Raw genomic sequence first — 8,216 nt, 5'->3', positions numbered from 1 at the left:
ACGCCCCGTCGACCCCTTTTAATTAAAAAAAAATAAAAAATAAAAAATAAATTCAAATGTTAAGTTTACTCACTCAGAAATGCCTCAGAATGTACCTAAGAGCATTTTAAGGTGCTCTTAGGTACATTCTGAGGCATTTGAGGGGAAAGATGAAGGAAAGGGTAAACAAAACCTCAAATTTTGACCCTCTATATAACCTTCAGAACAGGCGCGTACACAGGGGGGGGGGGGGGGGGTTGGTGGGTTAACCCCCCCCCCTCCCCTTTGGTAATGTTTTGTGTGTAAACTCCCCCCCCCCCATAACCCCCTAAACCCCCCACCCCCGGGTTTACGCGCCTGTTCTGATTTATTTATTTTTAAATTAAAAAAAAAAAAAAAAAAAAAATCCCCATGGCTGACCTAAAAAAGCTAACCTTACCCCCCCCCCCAACGGAGCAAAATGTCAATTTTTCAAATTTCGAGACCCCCCCCCCCCCCCCCCCCCTGCTTATTCAGCGGCTGGCTGAGTCGTTGCGAAATTTTCGGCCCGATTTATAAATGTTAAAACCCCCCCTTGAAAAAATTCTGCGTACGCGCCTGCTTCAGAAACTGCAAGATGCCCAAATATATAGTAAGATTTCGCTTGTACTTTGTTTAAAAAACAACATTTTAAAGATATAGTAAAGTGTATTTTCCCGCTCTCAAAATTAGACACAAGTTGGTTTCAGGCAGCGAGGCCCGTAATCCCCATGGTGATGATATGACTGATATTAGACACCTCGCTGCCCGAATTATTCGGGACCTTGGCGCCCGAATATAACTATTGAATTTAATATCGAAATGAAATAGTAGGCCTATATATACCACAACAAGGTGTCTATTTTGCCCTAGTTCGAATCGCTTTATTTTTAAATGGTTTAACCTATTTAATTACGGTCAGATAAGCATCCAGGGGCCCAATATTTCCATGTACATGCATTTTGGAGGATATTATGTGAGGGAGCGAAGCGACCGAGAAGATTTCTGTACTTTCATTAGTCTAAACGCTGCACTCTTCCTCTCTCCAGAGAATAAAAGTGTTTTGCAGTCTTTAGTCAGTATTTGCTATACATTTTTGTGTACATTTTTTCAAATTTTCCGGGGGGGGGGGGAGGGACGGACGATCTCCCCTAAAAAGTTGAGGGGGACGTGTCCCCCCCCCGTCCCCCGGGATCGCCGCCCCTGTACGTATTATATTATTCCCCGCCCCCCCCCCCACTCAGTGTTATTTAGGGTACACGTATGCATGTTCCTTCCTTTTGAAAACACCCCCCCCCCCCCCCCCCTAAGTCCGGTGTCTACTAATACGGGCCGATTTTCTGTGTGTTACGAGCCGGACTTTGTTGCGTGAAAAGTACCCCTTTACCGGACATTTTGGAAACATGAATGCGGTCCCTAGGTTCCCGGAGTGGTGGGGGGGGGGGGGGGTGGAGGTATTATTCACGTACAGAAAATTTTGGTGCGGTCGTTACGAAATTTACAGCTAAAACTATAAGCAGTAAGTGTTTATTATTCAGTCAAACCTGCTCTAGTGACCACCTGCTCTATAAAGACCGCAATTTTTGTTCCCCTTAAAAACTTGTTTTACATTGAAACCTGTACTAAAGGAACCTGTCTACAAAGACCACTTTTTGTGTTTCCCTTCGGCGGTCGCTATAGACAGATTTGACTGTTTCATACAGATTGACGCGGACTAATTGGCGCCAGGTCTTAATCTGTAATAAATGCCCTTTTTGACACGTGCCCCTTATCCTTTCTAATTAGTTTCATTTCCCTTCTGACAAGTGCCCATTTTCATCTTTTGTGAGAGCCCCTTATTAAGTGTGAGGATTTAATTTAATGCGATTAAGAGCAACCTTTTCTTTAATTTCACCCAAAGCCAGCTCGCTATACGCTAGCTCGAATTTAAAGTTGATATAATTATGTTTCTTATTCAAGTTCTTTGCAGTCTTACTCTCTCTCTCCCTCAGTCTCCATTTCATAGCACCCCAAGACTAGAGACTCTTTCTCCTTGACAGGGAGGACAAGCACTTTCAACATTCCTACAGGTAAAGAATAAAATGGGGCGGTAGTGTCATTTCCAGAAAAGGAAAACAACTTCAAGACAGTTCAAAATTATGCTGGGAAATAGAAATTAAAATGAAATCTTTTAAAAAAACCAGTAAGATATGGTTTAGGACAAGTAACATGAGGTAATTCATTGCATTGCTCGGCAGTCTTGACCGTATTTGAAACAGAGCATCCAATATACCTGATATTTAATAGTACACTGTCAATGAAAAAAATGATCAAATAAAAAAACAAATAATGGACCTCTTTACCCAAGTCTGTGGGTCTTTGTTGAGCACTATGACTCTGCTCGGGTATACAGGCGAGGTGTATAAGCCCATAATTATTAGGCCAACAAAACAAAGCAAAACTTGTTTACAGCGTCCTGCCATTCTGATGAAAAAAAGGGAAGGAGGAGGCCCTTTTTTATTTTTCGTTTTTCAAAATGGCAGCTCGGTACATTTTCCCCTCATACTTATTACAATTTGGCCTCAGAAGGCCTTGAATGTGAAAGACCCATTGTATCACCTTGTGCAAGTTTAGGGTGCTTTTATATGAGAAATAAAACCTTGTCCATCATTTTTTTTTTTATGTTCCAAAGTTGTTTATAGACTTTCTGGTAAAAAGGGCACCCACAAAGGGAAATCTCAAAACTAAAATATACAATTTTTTAGACATTGGTATATGATCCTACATTGTGATTACATCATCAGGGATGATTTCAATACCTGTTCTCTTTATACATTATACAAAATATTGCTTCTCATACTTTGCAGTTGGATGTGATAGTCTGAATATTCATTTTAAAATGTTAAGATTTGTGAGGTCGCATTTCGAAAAGTTACATTTTTTTTAAAGGAACAACCCATTCCTGATTGGGTTATAAGCACATTCTCATAACAGAAGACTGAAAATTCCTTGATCTGTGACATAATTATTATATCATCTACCATTGCGAGCGGGAGAGCTTTGGGAGAAATTGCTCTTCAAGTGTCGCTTTAAATTTGGGGCACGTTTGATGATGAGAGGAAATGGGGACACGAAAGGGACAAGACACTTATTAGAAAAAGAAAGGAGCCGGGGCCAAAGTACAAAGGGTAATTATCAGAGATGAAAATGGGGCTCTTCTTGCACCTAAAAGAGGCACTCACCAGGGATTTAAAAAAAAGGCACGCATGAGAATGTGAAATGGGCATTTGTCGACGGAAAAGGGGCACCCATTAGATTTTGATAGGGACATTTATAACAGGTGAAAAGGGGATATAGGTCCCTTATTAGAAACGAAAAGGGAACGATTCAATGTTAAAAGGGAAATTATCAGATGTGAAAAGGGGCACTTATCGATCCATGAGTACTGACCAGATATTAAAAGGGGCACTTATGAGAATGAAAAAAAGGGGCGCTTATAATAAAATAAAATGTGCATTTGTTGAAAGAAAAGGGGCATCGATCAAATTTTAATAGGAGTATTTATCGGAGGTGAAAGTGGGATTTTATTAAAAGGGGGGAAGTGGCTCTTATTAAAAAGAAAAAGAGGCACATGTTAGAATAAATGGGGGGGGGGGTACTTATCAGATATAAAAAGGGGGTAATTAATAAGAAGGGGAAGGGTGCACAAGTCAAAATAAAAAAAGCATCTCTCAGATTTGAATAGAGGCAATTATCGGAGGTAAAGGGGGCACTTATCTGACTGAAAAGGAGTAACTTCTCGTACCTGAAAAGGGTCATTTACCAGAGATGAAAAGGGGCACTTATGAGAATTAAATGGGCTTTTGTGAGAAGGGGAAGGGATTCTATTTTATATGGCGGCACTTATCGTAAGGAAAAAGGGTACTTACTTAAAAAAGGAAAAGGGGTACATGTGAAAATAAAAGGTTCGCTTATTCGAGTTAAAAAGGGGTAGTTATTAAATGGGGAAGAAGCACTTCTTACAAAGGAAAAGGAGCACTTGTCCAAGTAAAAGGGGAACCTCTCAGATTGGAATAGGGCAATTATCACAGTGAAGGGGGCGCTAATCAAAAGTGAAAAGGGGCACTTCTCGTTCCTGAAAAGGGGCACTTGCTAGAGATTGAAAGGGACACTCATGAGAATGGAACATTGACACTTATTGCAAAGTTAAATGGGAACTTGTCGAAGGGAAAGGGGCATTTATCAGAGGTGAAAAGGGGAAGGGGCACTTTGACAGAGTAATAGGGGCACTTTTACTATGAAAAAAGGGCCCTTCTTACAAAGGTAAAGGGGCACTTTCCTTTGTAAAAAGGGGCATTTTTGAAGCATTTGAAAAAGTGCAGGGGCACTGTGCCTCCTGCCCTCTGGATTTTTGCTACGTCTTATGACCAATTTGGGACCAATTTGGATGATACCTTTTCATGTAAAGTGCACGCCTGACTTATATGTCGAAAATCTCAAATAAATGTACATATATATTTTTTCACGTTGTAAGTGATAGATCTTATATTCATTTATGTTCAGTATAGGTAAATAGATTAGAATTGTTAGCTCCCCCCCCCCCCCTGTATTGTAAATTTATTCACTTTTCCGGTTCTATTTCTGTTATATTCTATTCTACTTCTTTAAAAAAAAAATTGTTCTTGTTCATGTAACGGTGATCTGTGTTTAACAAGCTGTGCTTTCCACATTTTCAATGTCTTAATAACTTTCTTGCATGAATTTAATCTTGTAAACGATGAACTTAGATAGATCTACATCTTGAATCTTGAATTTTAAAGGTTGTCTTTTTTCCTATTATTTTTGGCTTCTTCCAGGATACCATAATTATTAGCGACAAAAAGGAAGGACGTCTCAAAACATCCAAGAAATCATTTCATTCTCAAAAAATCGTAAGATTTCATTTAATTTCTTATGTGTAATCAGAGTATCTATAAATTCAATTTTATCCAAAAAGTATTTGGTGTGTATAAGATTGGTGTCTACATCTAAACTGGTGATTAATTGAATTAAATTGGCCCGGCCCACTTTTGTTGATCTCCGCGAAGAATCATCGGAATGTGGCGAGAGTCGCGGGCCGGTGAGCCAGGCGAAAAAGTGGGTGGAGCTCCGTTCCAGTACGCTTCCTATATATCCGGCGCACAGCTCAACTGCAGCTTGCAGCCACACTTAGCAGCATGGTACTATCCTGGCTGTGGGCGCTGGTTACAAGGATATCCTTGTAAACATTGAATAATTGCGTCCTTAAAAATGAGGATTTTTCTTTGACACTGTGCGGGTTTCGGGTTCCCCATCCGCGCGCTGCCGCTGGCAATACGAAATACGGATTCCGCGTAATAAAAATATCCCCAGTTCACTGCACGAAGAACTTTGCGCATCGAGCGCTGTACAGTGAGTTTACGCTTCGATTTTAAGTGAGAGAGGGTCTAATTAACTTAAGCGCAATTTAAGTTCAATGGTAATTAGTACGTCACACCACAGAGATTTTGACACGTCCTGCTTTAAACAGGTGACGCACTTCACACATAACTGACGCACACATAAAATAGAAAAATCAACGAACATCTCAGAATAAATTTCAAGTTGTACCTTAAATATGACGAAAATGAGAATTGTTAAAACTTTGAAAATAGTTGAGTAAAACTTTAACCTACTGTAGATCTAGAGTAAAGGAGCCGGTTTTCGGCCACTTAAGACAAAATCCTATTTTTTGGACCCTTTACTTCCTATTTATTATCATTTTTTTGTTCAAATCATGAAGCAAATATTATTATTATTTAAACAAAACAAGAATCCCAGAAAAAAATCACGAATAGCCATGACAATATTCATTTCACTATTTCGGAGTCAATTTTCGGCATAGCGTACCAGTTTTCGGCCGCATGTACAAAGTCAATAGGAAGCGCGCGCACGCGCCGTGCGTTTCCACGCTGATCTATAGCACTAGCGGGCGGAGCAGATATCCCACGCCGGAGCTCCCCAGAGCTCGCCAGGCCGAAAACTAGTACTGCGGTGATCGGATATTGGAATCTGAATTAGACAGAGAAATCGTGTGTGCGTTGCGGTGTGCGGCTGCATTGATTTAATACATGCGATGAGATACTTTTGAGCTTGCGACTAGCACAAAATCTGGCACTAAATCTGAAAAATACTTGAAATAAAGCTCATTTTATGGTACCCATATTTCTTACAGACACGCGTAAGATACTCGATTTTTCAGATTCGGGTAGCGGGACCGCCGATTACATCGCTAAAATGTGATATTTTAGGATATATTTTTCATTGCAAATGTGGTTCTTCAGTGACACTGGCATGGTATGGTATGTGTGGGATATGTGTTATGCTATTATGCGATGTATTTTAGAGGGATTTTACCTTGCATCCAACCAATCGGCCGAAAACTGGAGCTGGCCGATTACCGGCTCCTTTACTCTAAGTGAAAAAAAGGTTTGACTGAAATATAATCTTGGTATAAAATTTTTTTTTAAAAATCGCAAGCTTGCTCCTCGCACAAATATCTTATAGCATTGTGAATGGAGAACAGCGATAGCCAATCTGAAGGCCATGGCGGCTAGGCTAGGCGCCAACTTACGAAAATGAGGCTGAGATCAGATGAACGATCTGCGCATGCGCTACCTAATTGTAAGCTAAAGTTCTACGTGCACCGCCTACTTTCATGAGTTGTCCGTCTTCCCGAGGATTTATCACTCGTAATAGGTTATCTGATCGCACACCCGATGTTGTGTCCTGAAATCCTTCCCGTAGAGATCGCATGCATCCCTACAGGTGTATGCAGTCTAGGCCAGGGCTTAAATTAATCCAAGGCCACCAAGGCCATGGCCTTGGATGCCCCTTTGAATGGCCTCAATGCCCCTCTCATTGGCCTTGGAGATTTTGCGTGCCCTTTCCAATTCTTCCTATGTGTGCTGTAATATAGAAATGTGCCCTACAGAAAAGTGGCCTTGCCCTAAAAATGTTGAAATTTAAGGCCTGCTAGGCCGTATGTGCATTGCGTGATCATGCATAATTGCTCAAAGTTTTTAAATTGTTATTACCAAATCGAGATTCATACCTTCATTTCTTGTGATCCTGAAAAGGATACTCAATAAATGAGGTGTCATATGAAAGAGCAGATCAATCTCCATATTTCCAAAGGTTGTCATCTCAGAATTCTAAAAATATCTTGGTCAAGCGATTTAAATGTGTTTGAATCCTAGCTCCGAAATTTGCCACTTTTTTAGAAATGACATCCTGATCGATTAGTAGTCGCAGTGGTAAGGAATCGATCCATGCACTTGGTTTTTTGCTAGCCCAAAGGGATCACAAGTTATTACATTTGAAAATACTGTTCCCCCCATTTTCGGATCAGCTAAGTAGGGAGGCTTGAGTCGCCAAAACCCATGGCGACGGCACATGGAATCAGCACATGCATAATATGCATTCGGACACACACGCTATTGCGTGTGCGTGTTTGCGAATTGCCATACAGACCCTAAGGCGGAAGAAAGTTAAGTGGAGCTTGCGTTCGCGCTCAAGTAGCAATTAAATTTTTTCCCGCCCTCTTTTGGCTGATATTTCTCAGTTTGTAATGCTTTAAGTGAACAGCGTCATCATTCCATTCATATCATTTTCACCTCATAATAATCCATGGTTTGCAATGTTGTGTTGAGACAACACTCTGTGTTTCCCAGCTGACGAAGTTGGTTTTCAACTACCTGTAAAACTTGCTAGCAATGTGAACGGATTCCAAATTGATGAAATTTTTTAAAATTTGTTTCGATGTATATGTCTGTTCATCTCGTCTTTACGTAAATTTCAATGTTTTTTAGTGCCTTCAAAATGTGTCATGAATATAAAAGTGTAGTGAGCCGTTCCGTAGAAAACTCTAAACAGCGACCGTCGCCCAAATCTCCTTGGTTTCTAGCTGGTGCAGTGCATGGTATAAACGGGCGTATTAGCACGTACACGAGGCCGGGGTCTACCTGCAGTACGTGCACGTTTACGCTAGTAGGATTTTGAAACTAGGGCAGAACTTTGAAGACGAGTGAGAATTTGATTTTATTCATTCATATCTCATTTAAACAAACAAAATACATATTTTTGTATTCATTAATACAAACAAAATTAAAAAATGGTAAAAGAAAAAAAAACCTTTTTTAAAATGCCGACCGTAGGTTTTCAGATTTTGGGGTGGGTCGCAA

General features: G+C 40.3%; 1 protein-coding gene across 1 annotated transcript in view; it reads left to right on the top strand.

Annotated features, from left to right (window-relative positions):
- Positions 1–4,839: 4,839 nt before the first annotated feature.
- The window catches only part of LOC115929482, a 33,398-nt gene continuing 30,021 nt past the window's right edge, over positions 4,840–8,216 (top strand). Inside the window, exon 1 of the mRNA XM_030998477.1 lies at positions 4,840–4,907. The gene's annotated coding sequence lies outside the window, so the exon portion shown is untranslated. The remainder of the gene's footprint in view (positions 4,908–8,216) is intronic.

This window comes from Strongylocentrotus purpuratus, unplaced genomic scaffold (assembly GCF_000002235.5).
Source record: "Strongylocentrotus purpuratus isolate Spur 01 unplaced genomic scaffold, Spur_5.0 spur5_contig_860, whole genome shotgun sequence".
Lineage (NCBI taxonomy): Eukaryota > Metazoa > Echinodermata > Echinoidea > Camarodonta > Strongylocentrotidae > Strongylocentrotus > Strongylocentrotus purpuratus.
This window is presented reverse-complemented; position numbering and strand designations above follow the sequence as displayed.